Source organism: Amphiprion ocellaris, chromosome 22 (genome assembly GCF_022539595.1).
Source record: "Amphiprion ocellaris isolate individual 3 ecotype Okinawa chromosome 22, ASM2253959v1, whole genome shotgun sequence".
NCBI classification, from domain to species: Eukaryota; Metazoa; Chordata; class Actinopteri; family Pomacentridae; genus Amphiprion; species Amphiprion ocellaris.
In genome coordinates, this window is record NC_072787.1 from 690,730 (window position 1) to 712,145 (window position 21,416).

Genomic DNA, 21,416 nt, shown 5'->3' on the forward strand with positions numbered 1-21,416 from the left:
TGTTCCTCTGTACCCCTATGGAGATATTCCATTAAAAATCAGCTGTTTCCAGCTAGAATATTAGATAAGATAAGATAGTCCTTTATTTTTCTCCACGTCAGGGGAAATTCACATCGTTACAGCAGCTTATGTATCAATAAACATAATAATAGTAATAAAATAATAATAAAATAGTAGTGATATTATTTACAATATGTACAGGGATGAGAAAGAATGAGAACGAAATAGTACAGTAGAATAGCCATTTACCACATTAACAATGTCTACACTGGATTTATCATTCATTTAATGTTTTCTGCATTGAAGAAATTATAGCTTTTATTTCAAAAATAATGATATTTCTTAGTGATCCCAAACTTCTGAACAGTAGTTTAAATAGTTTTTAAAAATGCCACTTGGAGTTTTCAGTGATGAACTCTTTACTTTACACTTGTGTATAAAAACTACATATTTTCAACCATAAAAATAATTCTGCTCTGCCTTAAATTAGCTTAGATGTAAGATCTATGAATTATCTGGATCTAACGACTTTGAACTCCACAATGGCAAGTTGCAATTAGAGTAATTAAGCCACTCATGTTTGCACCAGATACACTCTCAGTCAAAAGTTTGGACACACCTTCTCATTTCATGGTTTTTCTTTATTTTCATGACTATTTACATTGTAGATTCTCACTGAAGGCATCAGAACTATGAATGAACACATATGGAATTATGTAGTAAACAAAAAAGTGTGAAACAAGTCAAAACATGTTTTATATTTTAGATTTTTTGTTTTGATTACTGCTTTGCACACTCAGCATTCTCTGGAAATGGTTTTCACTTCACAGGTGTTTCTTATTAAGGTTCATTTGTGGAATTTCTTGCCTTCTTAATGGAGTTGGGACCATCAGTTGTGTTGTCCAGAAGTCAGGTTGATCCACAGTTGACAGCCCTATTTGACAACTATTAGAATCCATATTATGGCAAGAACCAATCAGCTAAGTACAGAGAAACGATAGTCCATCATTATTCTTGCAAACTTTTGACCGGTAGTGTACATAAACAATCTATACTAACCTTTCACTATGTTAGAATTCAGATGGTCTGACAGGAAAAAACTCTTGGCTCCATTTTCAGGCTAAAATGTAGCTTGCAGTTGGAGACTTTTGCCAATCACATAGCTTCACCTCAGTCCTGGATCTCCAAATGTAAATTTCGAGTGTGAGCCTGCTTTTTTTGCTACACATTTCTCACAACAGTATCAGAATGTTATCTGCACATTCCTCTTTCCAGAATTCTCTTGGCCAACAGCCTCTAAGTAGCAACTTATGTGCTTAAAATGGTCTCTAAGGGTCATGTGATATGGCAGGCCTGCTTGGTTCTTTCAGTGAATTAGACATTTTACAGTTCTGTATTCTGCAAGGACTCCTCCAAGGCTGCTCATTCCCCCATATGGAATTGTCAGAAATGCAGCATTTTTTTTATTAGTTATTGATGATCAGAAATCCTGGTACCATAGAATGTGGTCACATAATATAGATGAACCCCCAAACAAAATGACCTTGAGCTGAGCACAGGCATGTGTTATGCATGTGTATGTTATGTACAGATGTCGAATCATGTGACCTAAATATGTAGCGGGTGGCGGGAACTGATGGGACTCAGAAACACCCCCATAATTTAATCAATTGTTCCCTGTATCATTTACCAACAGATAAGTCCTGATAAGTCCACAGCAGTGGATTTGTAGTAGGATCACAATCATGTGATCGTCAGCAGGCAGCTGATGTAGTGTTCACTTGTTGTCATGGTTACAGTGACGCCGTGCCGCTATCTGGCAATGATACAGAAATCTTTAACTAATCCGTGGATCAGACTATAAGCTGCATCACTGATAAAATCTAATCACTTGGTCCTTGTGTCATTTCTGACCTTCCCTGAAAATTTCATCCAAATCCGTTTGTCTGTCTGTTTGCAACATTACTCAAAAATGGACAGACACACAAACCAGTGCTGATCATCACATAATGGTATTCCAGTATTTACTCTGCCACTTTCCTTGGTGGAGTGAATATCAGCTTTTAGCTGAGTTGCCTTTGATCTTCTGTAGTATGTGTTCTTCTGGAGGGAGAACAGGGGGAAGAAATGCAGGAGGCGTGCTAGATATTTTCTAATTGTTGGTGTTTTGTTTCTTTTTTCAGATTTCTGCCTGCCTTACATTAGACTTTGTTTCTGAGATGGTCATCTGGTTGTCAGATGATTTTTACCAGAGAGGATCCTTGAGACATTAAGCAGTTTGGGTCAGTCGTAATTTTATTTCAGCATTTATTCGAACCAGACAAAATAATTGTAACTCCACAGCTTTTACTTTCATACATATCTTATGGTCTGTTTTAGCTGATACCAGAGCACTGAAGAAGACAATGAGCTGTAGTTGGATGCACCAGAGAATAGCTAGGAAGAGGAGTGTCAGTTTTCTCATTGAATTGGTTTTCAAGGTCAAGAAGCAATAATGAATATAAACAGTGATCTTTTTTTTTTTTGAAACTGTGATAGATAATTTGTCAGTTTTTAAACGGAATAGTCAACTGCACTTAAAATATCACAAAGAATATAGTTTTCTGGAAAACAAACCCAAGGCAAACAAACAAAAAAGAGAACAAAGGACTGGTTCTTTGTAATTTACTCACTTGGGGGTCCTAAGCAGCTTAGCAGCTTTAATTTTCCTCTACCTCAGACTGCCACCAGAATCACTCTCCATTCTATTTAACTGAAGTATTTAAAATGATACACAGACTGGTCAGATCTGTTATCACAAACTTTAATTTGACTCTTGGAGAAGGAAAATGTTTTGAAAGCAGTGAACCTGCAGTCGGGCATTTCCTTAGGCAGCAGAAAAACACTGAAGCTTTGAAAGTTGCTACTTTGACTTTCTGTGTTTGCAGTTTGAAACATTTCTTTTCTGCTGAGAATGTGCTTACCATACCAGCTTTCTCTTTTACCTTTACAGTCTGCATTGACATATTTCTCACACTGTGCTCACTTTGCATTCTCTTTTTCTATACGCCGTGCCATTAAGCCTACGTTAGATAGCGCTGTAGAATGCTCCCCTGCTTTAATCCCAAAGAAAAAAGAGCTGGAATATAAAAGGCATTTCATGAAGGCACTTACAGTAGCAATCTCTGTCTCGTTGCGCCTCATGGTGCCATTATTGAATTCAAAGTCTATTCACTTCGCCAGCACGGCTTCATCTTTAATACCTTCCAACCACTTCTACTGAGTGAGAAGCTGTGCAGGACGGGAGTCAGCACGTCTACTGTCTCCTGGATCGCTAACTGTCTGTCATATAGACCTCCGTTTGTGTGGATGGGAGCTCCGGATGTGTTGGTTAGTAAAATGGGAGCACCGCTGGGGACTGTCCTGTCTGTGTTTCTGTTCACGGTGAATACAAAAACTGTCATTTTGTCGAGGCTTCTTGCATCTCAGAGATATATTTGGCGTCAGGGCCAATCAACATTATTAACCATATAACCTTTATTTATTGATTTATTTATTTGATCAGGGACCATGCAATTAGCATAAAAAACATCTGATGTCTTGCATATAGAGCTTATAGCATTCAGCTAATTTTCAACCCTGGTTGGGAATTTCTGTGAAAGTAGATAAAGAGGACCAACAACACCGATAAAAACAGCACAGACAACATTACACCAGTATATAGTTGTTGGTGCAGCTTCTGGTGACCCTGCCGCCGTCCTGTCTCTGGATGAATCCACAGAGTGGCTGTGGGTTGATTTATTGAGCCATTTAAAGATTAATTTCATGAAGCAAAGATCGATGAAGTTTTTAAAGCTCAATAAATTGTTGTTTTTTAAATTATTATTAAATATTACAGTTATGCCACTGAATATTTTGCTGTTGTTTTCAGAGCTTGATTGTATAATGAACTTCAGTGTTTGATTGTAGATGCTTGAGCCCAAACTGTCAGACAGAATGAGATATGGGAGAAGATCAGAGCGTTCATGTCCAGTAGGGCTGCCTGGTTAGGAATATAATGTCTGATTAACTTAAAGCAGTTTAGATTTTTTTTTAATGCTATTCAAATCTTCTTAGGAGTTAGATGAACCCTAACAAATGAAGTTACCTTTTGTGCTGTATGAAAGCAATTTAATCGTGGAAATTCTTTCCATGATTTTTTAAAGTTCACTCAAAGAGTTATGTTTTGAGTGCAACATACTTGAATTGTGTCACTGAACTGATTTCTTGGTTTTGTATGTAAACTTTAAAATATAGTTGATTTGACTTCCGAACTAAGAAACACATAGACACTGTTTTTTCTAGGTTTAATATGAGGTGATTTTGAACAAGCCACTCTTGGACATTAACCATATGTTAAAACTACCCTGCATGTTGAAAAATTAAAGGGCACCCAGCTTGTTTAAATGCATTGTAAATTGTAATTTTGGAAAGAAAATAGATCAAAAAGACTAAAATTAAAGTAAGATATTCTAATTCAATTATTGTGCAAGAACAATAACATTTTGGTCATATGTTGTGTGTGTTATTCTACAGACTTTTCATAAATGGTTTCAATAGTGTTAACACACGCTCAGGACTGATTAATGCCAGCTTGGTTTTGGACGGCATAAAACACAAACCACTGCTAATTTCAAAACACTTTAGTTTAATTTATTCAGCTGGACATTTGGAATATCAGCCAATTATTCACAAATTATTCTGCAGAATCCCCAGCAGGTATTGGAAGACTTTAAAAAATGGCCTTTCTCCATGTTATGACCCGGCTTGTGGGCTGCAACACCGGAGGCAACAAAAATGTGAGTTTTATTCACATAAATAAATACCTCAAGTAAATATCCAGGGGAATACGTGCAAAAATGTAAGCATCCATGAGAAGAGTGAGCTGCAGCAGCAAGTGTTTGGTGACAGTATAAGATTCCCCAGACTGGCCTTTTATCCTCACTGCTCTGGAGAGGACAGCGAAGACAATGGAGCACCAAAAACTCTGTTCCTGCCACTGCAGAGGAGGGAACATCCTGAACGATTCACTCTCAAGTAAAATGAATAATATAAATAAATTATCTTGTAAAATTTACCCTATAATTAAAAGGAAAAATGTTGAATTGGTCATATGGGCATAAAACTTTATATTAAAGGTCCATATTCAATTACCAATTTGACAAATTTGTGTGACATTTAAGAAAGAAGTAAGAAATACTCTAAAAAATAATGTATTACATTTTAGAATTGATGTGGTATTACTGACATGATACTTAAAAAAAAAATTGTGTTGGTAATTCATGTGAGTTTAAATACTATTCTATCCGATATAGAACTGCAGAAAAGCGTAAAATGATTTTTTATGACGTTTTTATTGTATTCATAATCAGGTTTTATTTTGTTTTAAATTGTATGTTTGGGTGTCCAGGTAGACCCATAAACAGGCTAGTCCCTGATGCAGTGGCCTGGGTTTGATTCCAGCTCCCAGCCCTTTGCTGCAGGTCATCCCCACATTTTTATCTCTACTTTCCTGCCTGCCTCTCAACTAACTTGTCTAATACAACCAACAAAAGGCCAAAAAAAAAAAAAAAAAAAACTTAAAAAAGAAAATTGGATGTTTTAATTCTGGGGCTGCATAGTGACTCGGTGGTTAGCACTGTTACCTCGCAGCTAGAAGATCCCCTGTTCGTGTCCCTGCCTTCCTGGGATCTTTCTGCATGGAGTTTGCATGTTCTCCCTGTTCATATGTGGGTTTCCTCCAGGTTCTCCAGCTTCCTCTCACAGTCCAAAAATATGCTGAGGTTAATTGATCATTCTAAATTGCCCGTAGGTGTGAATGTGAGAGTGATTGTTTGTCTCTGTATGTAGCCCTGTGACAGACTGGTGACCTGTCTAGGGTGTCCCCTGCCTTCACCTGAGTCAGCTGGGATAGACTCCAGCCCCCACCATGACCCTAGTGAGGATTAAGTGGTGTATAGATAATGGATGGATAGTGATAGTAATAATAATAATAATAATAATAATAATAATAATAATAATAATAATAATAATAATAATAATAATGATAATAATAATAATAATAATAATAATAATAATAATAATAATAATAATAATAATAATAATAATAATAATAATAAATTCCATTGAGCTACTCCAGTGTATGAAATGTGCTATACAAATAAAAATGCCTTGCCTATTTCTGATTCTATGTACATAGTGTACATGTCTATTTGATATCAACTGTCTTGTCCTGTGAATGTGCAATTCTACTTTACTTTTTTGTTGTTATTCTTAATCTATTGTTGATTATTGTGCTGCAAAATAACAATTACCCTCAAAGGATCGATAAAGTGTATCTCTGTATTCATCTATGTAGGTGTGAGATATCTGTGCAGAGGTCAGAATGAACATTAAAAGGAGATGAAAATGACCACTGTTTAGATGTAGAAACACCGAGAATGCCAACCTCAGATATTGGCTACAAAATGGCTGTTCCGTATCTGCCTGAGAGGGTCTCAGTGTCTCTACAAATGCATTTGAACTGGTTCTCCAACACTTGTCTGACCCAATTTAAATGACGTGTGGAGAGGAGCGAGTGGGGGCATTTAAATGCAGGAGATGACAACATGTTCACCCCCGCATGTATAGACTATGTGACTTATCTCGCTCACTTTCACACCACGGCTCCCTCCCTCCCTCTCTTCTTCACACTCTCTTTTTTGTTCACTTTTCTTCCCTCTCCGTCTCTTCTCCTCACCCCGCTCTGTCTTTTCCTCTGGTTGTTACATTAGCATAATGCAGCCTTTCCCTGCCAGTGAAGGGGAGCGTATCCGGCCCACACTTCCCTCGTCGTTCGGTGCCAGCCGTGGCTGCTGTATATACTGTCGAGGCACACAGCAACGGCAGCAGCCCTCCTCACATATGGAACGCCGTTGACAGGATTATAATTAATGGAAAACCAGGGGATCCACGGTGAACTCGCAACAAGTTAACTTTGTAAAGCTGTATTTGGAAACAAATCCCACACAGTCCAGTGATGTTTGGTTAAAGTGCCCGTAACACAAAGCGCCTCATTTGCATGAACTCAGGAGTGTGTTAGCTAACATGTCATGATACCAAGACAGACTGCGAGGCATACAAACATTAAACACTGACAGTCTGTCAGCTTGAAATAAGAGGAGACTGTCTCAGTCAAGTGCAGTTCTGAGATACCGAGCATGAAAGGTTTCCCATTTTAGCTTGTACTTCCATAATTTACACAAAAAGGTTACTTAAAAATCAGCACATCCAAGTGTAACGAGAGATACCTCACATTTACGAGAGAAAAGAAAAACATATTTGAAGTTTAGACCTTAAAATATGCAGTACTGAAACCAAAAAAATACAACAGAGCAGAGCCAAATATTGACAGCTTCACAAAAAGTAATTGTTATTGCAGTTTAGGCTTCAGTTTGAATGTGATTTGATGCCTGCTGGTGCCTTCATCAAGGCTTTCCTGTTTGCAGCTAAACTCTGACTAGTCAGATGTGCGTCTAGAGTTAAAATGTGGCAACAGCTTTAATATGTAATTCTTTCTAGTTTTAATTGTGATTTGTGTCCCTCATCACAAGTGATGCTGCACAATATATGATAAAAAACATATCCACTGTATTCTATCTGAACCTTTCATTTAAGCTATATGCCGGTTACACTGTGAAATATTAAGACCCACGTTAACTTGGTTTATATGGCTGCACCATTAGATCAAATGGAAATATTAATATCTAGATGACGTGTGGATCGTTTTAAACACTTCCCGCAAATTCAACCTGACGTATTTGGTATCTGCGGACATTTTAGGAACTCAACTAGAATTTAGAATTTCTGTTTTTGAAAAGTTTTGTGGTTCAAACCTCACAGCATAAGTTTGTAATGATGGAGTTGGTTGAGTATGTGTAGAAGTAAAGACTTTGAACTTTCAAAGATACTGTTTTGTTTATTGAGTGAAGCATGAAAGTGAAGTTGGTTTCTGTCAGTTGAACATATGCAATACGACAGCTTAATGTCATAAAGGTATGCCGTGCAATTCCAGTTAGCAACATCCAAATAATGACTATAACAACACCTAATGGTCATCAGGATCTTCCTGACTGCCAGAGCTCAGATGGGCAGGTTCGCTCTGACCCATCTCAGCCACCATGTTCTGTTCTAACAGATCAGATTTCTTCAAGCGTGGCATCGAGACCGGGGGAGGCAGGTGTGCATGACGACAGATGGTCGAGCAAAAAGCAATCACCCTGAACATGGGGACAAGACGGGTGCTTTTCGATTGGTAGGTTCATTCTCTCCACCTCTTTCTGAGTCTGGGGTCTGATTTGTCACATATAATGACAAAACATTCATACTTCTATCTTTTTAACAGATATAGGTAGGGACTACTGTCCTCCATGTCATGGTTCAACCATTAGAATAAGCTGAAACTTGTTGTTATGACCCAACCGCTAGGGTCAGCTGGATGGAACAAAAACAACCAGCTGTCATTGGTTTAGGTGAAGCAATTTATTGCTCAGTGACAGATTTAACAAAAAAGTGACCACACAACAGAAAACAAAATTGTTGGATGTTGCTAAATCAAAGAACAAAAGAAAAAATGGCCAGCAGAGTTCTTAAACTAGCTAAACAAAAGTAAAGTAACTAAACTCCTTAGCCAAACCTAAACACAGTAACAACACCCGCCATAAACAACAGAAACTGATAGAAACCAGTGACTAGTGCACAAAATTAACTGATGCCTCAAAATACACATTTTCAACTTAACATAGCACACAAATCACCACCCTCAGTGGCAACAGGACACACACACACAAAACACAAGTAGCTTCTCTCTTAGCCAGCTGCTAACAGAGGTTCAAATCAGTTTAACATCTTTATTGTCATTGCAACCTGTGCAATGAAATTATGTGCAATCTTTAAAGAACAGTGCAAGTTAAAAATAAAATAAATAAAAATTGCAATAAATATCACTAATATAAAATATGTAGTAAAAAATACACACATTTCAGACACACCCAACCAGACAAATACATTCAACAGTTACTGCACAGTCCCTAATAGTGTGGTTGTATTTGCACATTCAGGATGGCTGAGAATTTACACAGCTTTCATGGCAGTGTTTACAGCATTGGTTGCCACTGGGAAGAAACTGTTTTTCAGTCTGTTTGTCTTTGCCCTCAAGTGCCTGTACGTTCTGCCTGAAAGCTGCAGTCTTCACCAAAACTTAAGAGCCGCTCACTGAATTAGCAGCTGCCAACACCAGCTTGACTTCCGAGTAGTAGCAGACACAAGAGGTACCAGACTGAACTGGTCACGTTAAATCCCAGCCACCCCGACTGAGAGTTTGGTAGAGGATTTATCCTCTCCAGGTGTGATGATGGCTGTGGCCGGTTGGCTGAAGGTGGAGGGAACTGGGTGGTGGCCCAGTCAGACAGGTTGGGAGGCGGGAAGAACAACGACTGGAGTGCAGGTCTTCAGCTCCAGACTCATCAGCTGACATGACTGGAAGCTGTGGTTCTAAAGAGGCTCTGAAACCAGACACAGCTGGACCTACACAGGTCATCTCTCTATACAAAGGCCCTAAAGAAATCCATCCCAGAAACAAGACAACACACAATCACCTGTAGCCGTAACACTTGTTAAAATCCATTCAGGAGCAATCAGCAATAAACACACACAGTAACACACTTAGAGAAAGTCACAAGTCCAACCCAGAGAGCCTCAGAAAAGCTGCTCCTTCAGACTATTATAATAGAGAACCCTGTCCTCTTTATAACCTTGCTCTTGTCTGCCACGTTGTCCTTTGTAAATCCTTTGCACTGCCCTGCACATTTGCATATTTGCACTCAAGCATGTACTTTTGCTTTAACTGCGTGCCTTGCCACTGTGACATCTATGTGTTTTACATTTTAATGCACTAAAAACTACACAGCCCTCCTACACAGGGGCAATGTAAATTTTTAGCATTTTAATGTTTTCTTATTTAGCATTTTTGTCTTTGAATTTTTATTCCAAAATTTTATCTTTCTCTTATTGAAGTTGTCATTATTCATAGCACTGTTGACTTTTAGTAACGCATTGACTGTAAATCCTTATTATTTTACTACACATATTTAAAAATGTGAATCCTTTGAATATGCCTTGCATCCATTTAGGAGCACATGGAGCCACTTTTATTCATTCACTCTATATTCTAATTTTTAAATATGTGTATACTATTTTCTTTTAATCAAACTATGTTTTCTTGCTGCTGATCGACAAATGATGTAAAGAGGTATAAAAGTGACAATGTGTACAGAGGGATTGTCACCGTGACGGTGAACTGTGAAAAACGCTAATATGTTAAGAGAAGGAGAAGTGTTGCCTCGTGTCTTTCAGGCTGTTTAATCATTAGAGCATATATTCTAGGGAGAAGGGCATTTTCTGCATGGCTAAGGTGGAAATGGGCAGAGAATTAACATGTTTTAAAGTCCTGAGAGGGATTTCAGCCGTGAGGTCAGTGTGGCTAACAAGATTATCATGCTTGACTTGAGTAGCAGCTGAGCAGTAATATTGTTGTGACATCCTGCATAAAAGATCTGACCACAATTTCATACAAGTCAAGGTGACTGTCCTGAGCAAGCTCACACAGGAGCTCTGAAGGAGAGAACACACAACTCTTTAGCAAAACCCACTTTAAACACAGAACCTTTATGTTTGGACAAAATGTAGAATAAAAACTCCTTTATTTCACTTATTACTATTCATGAGAAAAATCCACAATAAGCCACACAAACCTGTTTTGCAGCAAACAACTTTGCTATACAAAATGGTATTGTCCAGGACACAGTGTGTATTTATGGGGCTGCAAACATGATTTAACTAACACATATTCAAGACAGATTTCTCTTTCTGCAGTGATGAATCATTTCCAAGTGACTTTCAAAGTTGCTGTCTGGATTTATTCTTTCATTTCTTTTTGTTTGAACATTTCAACGCAAAAAGAAAACAACAACAAAAGACCATGAAAAAGTTAAAACTCAAAAGAAGAAGTGAAAGCTAATATAATCCCACTCCTTCTCCTGACACACATGATTGTAAATCTATTCTTCCTGCTTCTTCAAAATACTATCATTTATAAATAATAATAATAATAATAATAATAATAATAATAATAATAATAATAATAATAACAATAATAATAATAGAGAACATGATCTATAATAAATATACAGAAATATGTTCATCTACATTTATACAAAATGACAGAGACAAAAGGACCTAAAAACAGCAAAACACATCAGAAAGAAAAGACCCAACTAATAATACACATAAATAAATACAGAAAACAAATCATGAAATAAATAAATAATTCAGAACAGTAACCTGTGGACACCCAGTGACTGTCACACCCCCACTGTGGAAACTTTCTCTTTGTTTTGTTGTTTGGACATTGCTTGGTCTCCTCACCCAAACTGTTCCAGAGTTTTACCCCTCAGAATGAAATGCAGAATCTTTTTTTATTTATACAGATTCTATTAATTTTGAAGTTATATTTTCGTCTTAATCAATATCGCTCTTCTTGATCCCGAAACAATCTCTGTATATTTTGTGACAAAACATTATTTTTAGTTTTGTATGTGATTTGTACGGTTTGGAATTTCTTCAGCATATCTGTAAATTTGAATCATTTTGACTGTATGAAGTATGAGTAATGAGTATGATCCTGATAGCCAACTTTTTGTGTATTATTGTGATGATCACTTTGAAAAAACTCTCACACTGGCAGCTGTAGCTTAGAGTGCAGGAGCAGACATTTTTATCTACCAATGTACTAAAGAGAAAGCACTATAACATTTAGCATCTGAATTGACATGTTTTAAGCTATTTAAAGTACAACTAATCACTTAAATAGCCATACAGCCGACAAAATTATATTGGCTGTCCATCTTTTTCTTTTTTGGGTAGTTTGTATCGCAAACTGAGCTGTGAACAGATTTTATAATGTTTTATTTATTTATTTTACCAGTAAAAATGTTTATAAAAACATTTATTTAAAGGTCGCAATGGTAGTACTGAAAAATAAGTGGCTTTCTAAGGTCATTTTATTCAGCTCAATTCAGTGCAGCTCAGTTAGGATTTATGTACAAAGCCTCAAACCACATCATCAGTCATCTCAGGGCACTTCATGTGCAAGGTAAAAATCTTACAATATTATTTTATAGAGTTTGAGGAATAATTTGGATTCCTCAAACGGAATCCAAATGATTCTGTTTGAGGAGCTCTTTGGTGACAGCGGATGAAAAAATATAAAAAAATCCTCTTGAACTGGAAGAATCCTTGGACAGAACCATGCTCAGGAGGGTGACCATCTGACTCACCTAGCTGAAGTGAGGCTAAAGAAGTGAGAACCACTGAGGATGACTACTTTTCAGTACTGCCACATTAAAATGGTAAAGATTGTATCGCAGTACAATGTGTTTTTTAAGTTGGTTTAAACATCATTACTTATCTCAGAACCTTTTTTCATGAAACTTTGCTGGGGTAGAGTTCACTGAATCAAAGTTTCACTGACAAAGCTGCACTTTTTGAATCCATGCCATCATAATCTGGGCTGCTCTAATTGGAAATCCAGGATCCCCAATAATGCCAAGTAAATGTGGCCATCAATACACTAAATTGAAAATTAGGTCAGCCAATGAGCATTTGCTCAAATTATATTAGATTTCTTCAGGGAATAGCAGAGTAGAGCAAAGCACATGAGCATCTATCATCTAACAGGATTTGATCTACCCCTGGTCACTCTGTTCTCACTTTCTCCTCTTTTCTTCTTGACTTCTTTCACTCTGAAATATCTTTCACTGAAAACAGAAAATATAAAACAAACAACAAAAACAATTATGAATATTTCTAAATCTAATATGCAAACAATGATTAAATGCCTATTTTATTCTCCTGCTCCTGGTCTCATTTCCTTTTCATTCCTTTATACTCAACACATTTTTATCTCTCGTCCATCTTAGTCTTCACTGCTTTCTCTAAATTTTCACACATTTTTTTCCTCCTTCATGCTTTTCCTCTCTTTCTCTTTCATTCCATGCTTTCTTCTCTCTCCTCCTCACTCTTCAAATCTATAAGCAAGTCTAGACTTCCACTTCTACCCTTTATTCCACTCCTCTCCTCATCACATATTTTTCTTCTCTCTCCTTCTCTTAACTTCTGCTTCTCACTCCTCTCTTGCTCCCTTCATCATCTCTCCTCTTCTTCTACTGCTTCGTCTGTCCTTCCCCCTTCACTCTCTTGCTTATTTCCCTACTGACTCCTTTCCTTGCCTCACTTTCATGTATGTCCTTCTTTTCTTGCTTTATTTTCCTCACTTTGTCCTTCATTATTTTCTTTTGTGCATCTTTCCATCATTCCAAACCGACAAACTTTGAATTTCACAAACTCCTATAATCATTGCAAAGCTACGAGCCATATAGAAATGCTGCATATTTCTATACATATATATGTATATCTATATTGCGCCCCAGTAGCACAACTGGTTGAGCTGGTGACCCATAAACAGGGTCTATACTGTAGTCTCAGATGCAGGGGTCATGGGTTTGAATCCAGCCCATGGCCACTTGCTGTGTGTCTTTTCCCCACTCTTCTTTCCATATTTCCTATCTCTCTCTCTCCACTGTCCTCTATAATAAAGGACTAAAACATAACTTTTAAAAAAGAAATACTGTATATCTAACCTCTCAAATAACTGACATGTTAAGCATCTCACTTCTCTTTCCTTTCTTCTTAGCTCTCCCTTCATTTCCATCCATATGTGCTCTCTCCTTCCATTTCTTCCTCACATTTACCGCTGGACATTTAATGTCCAGCAATTTTCCTTTAACCTCTGTCCTCATCCTCTCTCAGTTTTTGTCCTCTTACTGCCATCTGAAAGGAGGGATTTTTTTCCAGTTATATTTTTGTGACAGCCACGTGGCGATGCACTGATCTGGTTTCAGCTGAGCAAATCTGTCAATAATGTTGTCAGGCTTTATGCCGTCAAGATTGTCTTTTTCAATTAACATGATGGCTTGGTCACTGAGCCTGTCTTGGCCCACGGTGCTTCTTAACCTTGTGTGACAACAGCACAAGGCACTGAAGGAGTGTTTGCAGCTGCAGACTGAAATCATCAGGGCCACTTAGAAGACAGCCTCTGGGGTGGGAAACATATCATCATCAAGTGTTTGGAACATAGTGGCTGTGTCAGGGCTGTCTCTTTCTCCATCCTTCTCTTGATAGAATTTTTGCCACCAGGAGTTCTTCTGGCTTCAATTAAACACTTTAATTTTGAGGTCTTCTTAAGAAAGTTGAACCTTTTATGGTTGGGTTGCAGATTGACATATTCTTCTCCCACACCTGAAAAATCATGGTGTCATTCCAGGACTGGAAGACATTTGTGCTTCAAAATTTTTGAAAAAAAAAAAACTTCTTACAATTTTCTGCTCCATATTGATCAATAATAGGTAATAAACTATCAAAGGCTTGCAGCCTACCCTCAGCTTACACATCTATGGTACCATTGACAAAAACAAGACACAAAACACCAAAAACATGACAGAAAATGACAAAAACAAGACAGAAAATGACAAAACAAGACACAAAATGAGACACAAAATGACAAAAATAAGATGTACAACAACAAAAACAAGACACAAAACAACAAAAACAAGACATACAACAACAAAAACAAGACACAAAACAACAAAAACAAGACATACAATGACAAAAACAAGACACAAAATGACAAAAACAAGACATAAAATGGCAAAAATGAGACACAAAACCACAAAAAAGTCATCAACACGATTATGCTACCATGTTGTGGGACATGCTCCATGCATAATAATTATTATTTCAAATACTATGTTGATTAAAATTTTTTTTCCCACAATTACAAAGACATCAATGAAAAAAATAAAACCAAAAAAGGAGATTTAAATTTCATTTTAACTGTTTTATTTGAGATTCAATTTGGTCATCAGGGGGTGGGACAAGAGAAGAATGACATTTTAGGGGGAACTCCAGACTTATTTGGTATTTTAAAAATATTTTCAAACATTCTTTTCTCCTCTTTTTTTTTAGATTTGATCTCAGGACAAGAACATTTACACAACAACTGTGTGTCTTAGTATTCTGTACGTGGATTATTTGAAATTTGATGGGTGGGACGTAAAATGTCCTCCAGTTCTGGATTGACCCATGGGATGAGCTCTTCTACCACCCTGATCACACATGGATAAAAAAGTCTGAAATCTTAGGAGGTGGTGAGATTGTAGGTTGATCCACAGGTTGACTTGACCACATCTTCACTACTGGGGTCTGTATGGAGGTCTGTCGAAACTTGGACTGCCATCTTTTACTTAATTATTCCATCTAAGCCCCATCATTCTCCCTGCAGGTATAAGTGCAGCCATTCAGTTTAACCAGGGAGAAAACATCACCAGCATGCAGTGTGTCATCTCCAGCAGTAGCTCCAAGGATAGCTTTTCATGTGTAGCCGTGGACGAGCTTGAGCTCCTTGTGCATCAGGGTGTCGCTATCTTAAGTGGTTTGGAAGCCCTCCACTGCTCCACTCATGACAGATACACCACCATATTTTGGAGCAACACACAAGATCAACCAAGTTATGTGACTGTAGCATTTCTTCTATTGCATCTGCATGGACTGTAGAACAAAGCCCTGTGCCTACTGTAGCACATCATTTTGTCTGAGGAGAAATGGTAGATGGTATGAGAGCAGAGGGCTTGTTTTTCTTAATTGGGGAAACGTTTGAAATGAAATAAAGCAATCTTAAGTCGAGGTAGACTCCTGCTCATCATGCCCCTGGAAAGGCATTTGTCAATTTCTTAAAAAGGTGGTGGCTGCCACACAATGTGGTGAAGGTGTTGGTGTCTCTCTGATAACTAGCTGCACTGGCAGTTTTCAGCAGCTAAATTACATCTTCTGGAGTCTTTTAGAGCTTTGCCTGCATGTCATGTGGGACATATAGAGGGCACTTTTCTCATGCTCCCAGACAGATTCCAAAGCCCTCTTCCAATTTGAAAATCCAGTCACTGAGGACATCTTTATAGGTGTGAATATTCCGCCTTTCATACAGACAACATGAGAAGTCAAAGGTAGAGTTTGAGGTGTTTGTTGTGCAGCCATTTAAACTGCTCAATCCATCCGTTATCTATATACCACTTAATCCTCATTAGGGTCACGAGTGCTGCACATAGAGACAAACAATCACACTCACATTCACACCTACAGACAATTTAGAATCACCAGTTAACCTCAGCATGTTTTTGGACTGTGAGAGGAACAAAAGCGAATGACACAAAGTTGGTGTAAAAATCTAAAAGATCCTTGGTTTAAAGAAAACATTTGTAGTTAGAGTCAAAGAAGTCATCAAACTGTACAGGACTGACTTTTTTTGTTTTTTTTAACAGATTGTTTTTTTTTCATTTTTACTTTTAACAGAAAGTCACATCGCAGATGCACCGGACATGGGGCGAAAGACAACAGCAAAGGTCCAGCCACCTGGGCATTAAACCTGCTGCACCCAAATCACTTAGCTTTCAGATCATCCCCAAAGTACAAGATTTAACAGTATACAGCTTCACACCTAAGCTCTGTTAGGACCGAGGCACCACATGGAGATCAGTTCCTCATCCCACAACCTTTCAACTAGAAGTGTTTGAGAAAAATGGACACTCTAAATAGTTTCCAAAAAAAAGGAGAAACCTTTTGGCAAAAAGGATCAAAAGCAAAAATGTATTTCCATTTTTCTGTCTGTTCTATACCATCTCTGTGATCAGAGATTTGTACTATTTTTTCACTTTAAGCTGCATTACATTTTATCTCATATACTTTCATCACTAAATATTACCATATCTGCTGGTAAAGGAATGTAAATGTATTATCTGGGATGAAACACATTCTAGACTTCTCACTCTGTTTTAAAGTAGTGAAAGACCTGATTAACTAATTGGCTGTCTAGACTGTAAATTGCAGCGATATTTCCTGGTGGTAGTTTTTCTTTATCAAGCTTTGTACAGGGCATTTTCATAGTATAAAAATATAAAAGTAAGGGGGGCTACAACTGGCTAGCTAAGGAGTTTTCTTTTGGGTTTTATTTTAAGTACATTGTAAGACATTCGTAGGAGTTTGAAGGAGACGTTACCTCCAGTAGGGCAGCATAGTGGTACAGTGATTAGCACTGCCGCCGCACAGTCTAAAGACATGCATGGGAAGTTAAAAGGGGATTTTAAATTGGCTGTGTGAGAGTGTCTGAGTTGTCTCTACTCTGCCTTTAGCCCCATGTCAGCTTGAATAGCCTCCACTGGATACAGCATATGGAGAGATGGATGGATTATAGTTGAAAGTTGCTGCTGATGTTGATGATTTTTCTAATTAATTGCTACTACTTTACACAAATACATTTTAAATCAAATTGTTTAATTTGTTGCATGCAGTGAAATACTCTGTCTAGACAAATTAATAATAATGAGCCAGACTGATGTATGAACATGTGGAGGGTACAATCATCCAACCCAAAGGACACAGACCCTGCATTATGCTGTAGCAGAAAATAAATCAATAAATAGTAATTCTGCTGGACTTTTAATTGCATTAGCCTGTGGGACCACTGTATGACTTTAGACCAGACAAGAACACTCCAGTAAACACTGTCTATTGTCCTGACACACCTGCTTCACACACAACAGTAAATGTTTTCTCTGTAGACTAAAAATGTAAATCATCTCCAAAAGTTTATAATTGCAAACATCCAGACAAGTTTTGACCTCTACATGTTAAGTAACAGTCTGAGTTATGTGCGGACAAAGATATATTTCTTGTACATTCTGTATTGTGAAATCTTCATCTCTTGCATGCATTGTGCCTTTATCAACAGACGAAAGCAAATCATTAGCTTGTGTAACATGTTCTGTGATCACAGGAGCTTGTAATGAATTCAGGAAAGGAAAAAGGACTCAGAAGTGATGTCAAGCCTTTGCCTTAAAGGCACACCAACTGGGAACCAGTGAGCTTAGCTAATTGAAGTTGGGCTTTGTTCTGCATGGTGTCCACTGAAAAACAAACTTCTTTAGTTGAAAATAGTCACTGAAGTTGCCTGTGGATGACAGCAGCAGTGACTTTGGCCAAACTTCAGCCATAAACTGTGTTGTTAGTGCTGCCCTGAGAAGAGCAGAGAAGCAGAGACATTATTGTCAGCTCTTAGGGGAGTTCATTTAGGATTGAGCTTGATAAAAAAGTGACTGGAGCTCTAGCTGTATCTTCAGCGGCATCACAAAGACTCCTAACAGACTACAACTACAAAGACCAACAAAAAAATAATTGTCATTCCCACACTTACAAAATCATTCCCAAACCTTTCACCAGGCAATAGTGCTTGATAATGGCCATGATGATTTAGACCCACAACAATATTTGATCCATCCCCAGTGCTTGGAAAATGTTCCCTGTTTACCATGTGTTTACTGTGATGAATTCTGCTTCCTCAATAATCCCCAGTCTAGAATCACCAATTAGCCAAGCTTAGTTTGGCAGTGCACTGTGCTTGTGTACAGAGTGTACAGTGCCAGGGAGGCGAAACTTTGACAGAAAAAAAGACAACATGTTATTTACTCTGTCGACAGGCCCAGAATTCTCACTGCTCACAGAACACACAGAGAGCAGGAGGCTTCGTCTGGCTGACAGCTGGGCTCCAAAACCCTCTTTCTCTTTCCCTTCCAAAACTTTCCAGGAGTGAGCAGATCTGCCATTTGGCATGACAGCACAAGGACAGGTTACAGTGAAAATTCAGCTCTGTGAATTTGGGAAAATTACCTGCAGCAGTGAAACACAAGCAAGACTGTAAGTAAAATGTCCAAAGTGGCTTCAATGCTCAGCACACCACAACATGTAATTAATAAAATAACTTCTTTTTTGGTCCCTGAACACTTATAACAACAAAAATATGAATTACAGGCAGAACATTTTAGTATTTTACAATACTCTGTCCTTTAGTATTTGTTTAACTTTACAACAGAGAGGAATTTCCAAGTCCAAAAACATGCAACAAAGCAAAGTGAAAGTAAGTCAGACTAGGTGAAATAAGTCTGGCTTATTTTGGTAAACTTGCTTTATGGAACAGCGACCGATTTAAAACCAAACTGACTTCACATCCCACCTCTGGGAAATTATGTAAGCTTAAAAAAGAGTCAGTCTATAAATGAGTTATGAAAAACATCTTGTCTTCTTGTTGCTGCAAATTAGAGATAGGTTCTATGTATATATGCTGTATATCAGCAACATAATGAGTGAAGTTACTGTAAAACATTATTTCTGCAGCCCTCTGATGCTCTTTAATGTTAAATCACATTTCTCTACTCCATTACTTGCTTTTCCATGAAGTCAGGACTCATATGAACCAAAATAAAAACCAGAGACCCTTCCTCAGATGTAAAACATGTCATCTCTGACAGAGTTGCATTTTAAAGGTATAATGGTCAGAAATAGTCTGACACTAATGTTCCTCCATAACAACACAGTTGCTGTTCCAGCCTCGGTCATGTTCTAGTATTTTCTGACAAAGTAAAACTAAGAGTGACATCATGATGGTTGCTGACGACAGACAGTAATGTTAATCATTTGAACTTTAATTTTTTCTCTGAACTGAAAGGGGAGACATGTTGAGTCATTGTTAATTTCACAGTGTCGTTATAACCTTACCTGTCGTCTCCGCCCACTCCTGTAATGTTGCCTGGCTGTAGCTTAAACGACGTAAGGACATCATTCTACACTTAACAGCATTTACTGTTTTATGAGAAATTCAGAATATTTTGGCATTTAATCGGCAAAACTCTGGCTGATGGTAATTATTTTGAAAAGAGCTATTAATCGGCTGATTTAATCAGCCCACTGATAAATCAGCTGGGCTCTAATGTTTACCATCTTCCATTTCAAGTTGGTTAGTTCTGCCACTACCGGATCAACTGCCCATTTGTGCAAGGGCAAGTCTACTTGGACAAACTGCCAAAATGCGTTGCCAAAGATGTTTCAGGGATTTTGAGTCATCCTGCACTGCAGATGCGTTAATTGCGTTAACATTTTTAATCAGATTAATCATGATGATGGATTAATCTGCGTGAACGTGTTAATTTTGACAGCCCTAATTAAAATACGTACTTTGTTAAGGTTGGTGGACCTTCAGCATCATGGCTATAATAATTAATATTTGATGAAGTTGAAAAAGAAATGGTAGAGTTGATCAGTTCTAAACAAGGAACCATCAGTTGTTTCTTGGTCCATTACTCCACCATCACCTCCTCTCTACACTGACTGTGTGGTTAATGGCCACTAAAGTGTGTCACCACTTGAACTTCAACATATTTAATTTAAATTCAATTGAATTTGATTTATATTGGGCCAGTTCACAACATTTGTCATCTCATAGCACTTCACACCTTACACATTTTAAAGAGAAACCAAACAAGTCAAAAGTTTCCTTTGGATTACCTTTGGACTATACATACATCATTCTTTGGGCTTTTGGTAAAATGACTGATTCAGTCTCAACAACTGCTTAACACTTAACACTAAAATGTATCTATGGATGATTATAAGGTCTCAGAGGTAAGTCTATCGAATTTCTCCATTTATTTTCTCTTGTTTGGCCACAATAAACAAAGTTCAAACATCGCTTGTCACTGGTGTGCAGATGACATCCACCCCCATCCTCCAAATAGCTACAACAAACTCATTGACCTCAATAACCGTTTTCAACCATTTTCTCCTGGTTAGCTGCAAACTGTCTCAAGATAAATATGACTAAAGCTGTATTCATTGTATTTGGCCCACAGCACTTAATGCTTTCTGTGTCCAAATGCTGGTATTAGAGACATGAGGAGGTGACATATAGATCTCCTATTTGTCACCTCGCCTCTCTAGAGACTATATGCATGGATATCACAAGTATATCATATTGTTAAACCCCTGGACAACTAAAGATAGAACCTGGCATTTACTTGTCTCGAACACAAAACATATATCACAGTAAACGCTAACAAATTGGAAAGTCATGAAGTTTAGCTACCATTCTCAAAACTACGTAAAGTGTGGTACCATGCCAAAATAAATGTCCAAACAAACCACTCTATTCAGGGCTACCAGGCACATGTCATGTAGAAACACTGAATGTACAATACTGTGCATTGGTGGAAAAAAATGTAATACATTCCCTCAAGTGTTGCAACTAAGTAATGCACTTAAATTACATTTTGCTCCTAATGTTCCTTAACTTTAATACAGATTAGAGCACAATGTTGCACTTGTAACAAACTAGTTCTGAGTAGGTGCATTTTAGTTTTTTACCT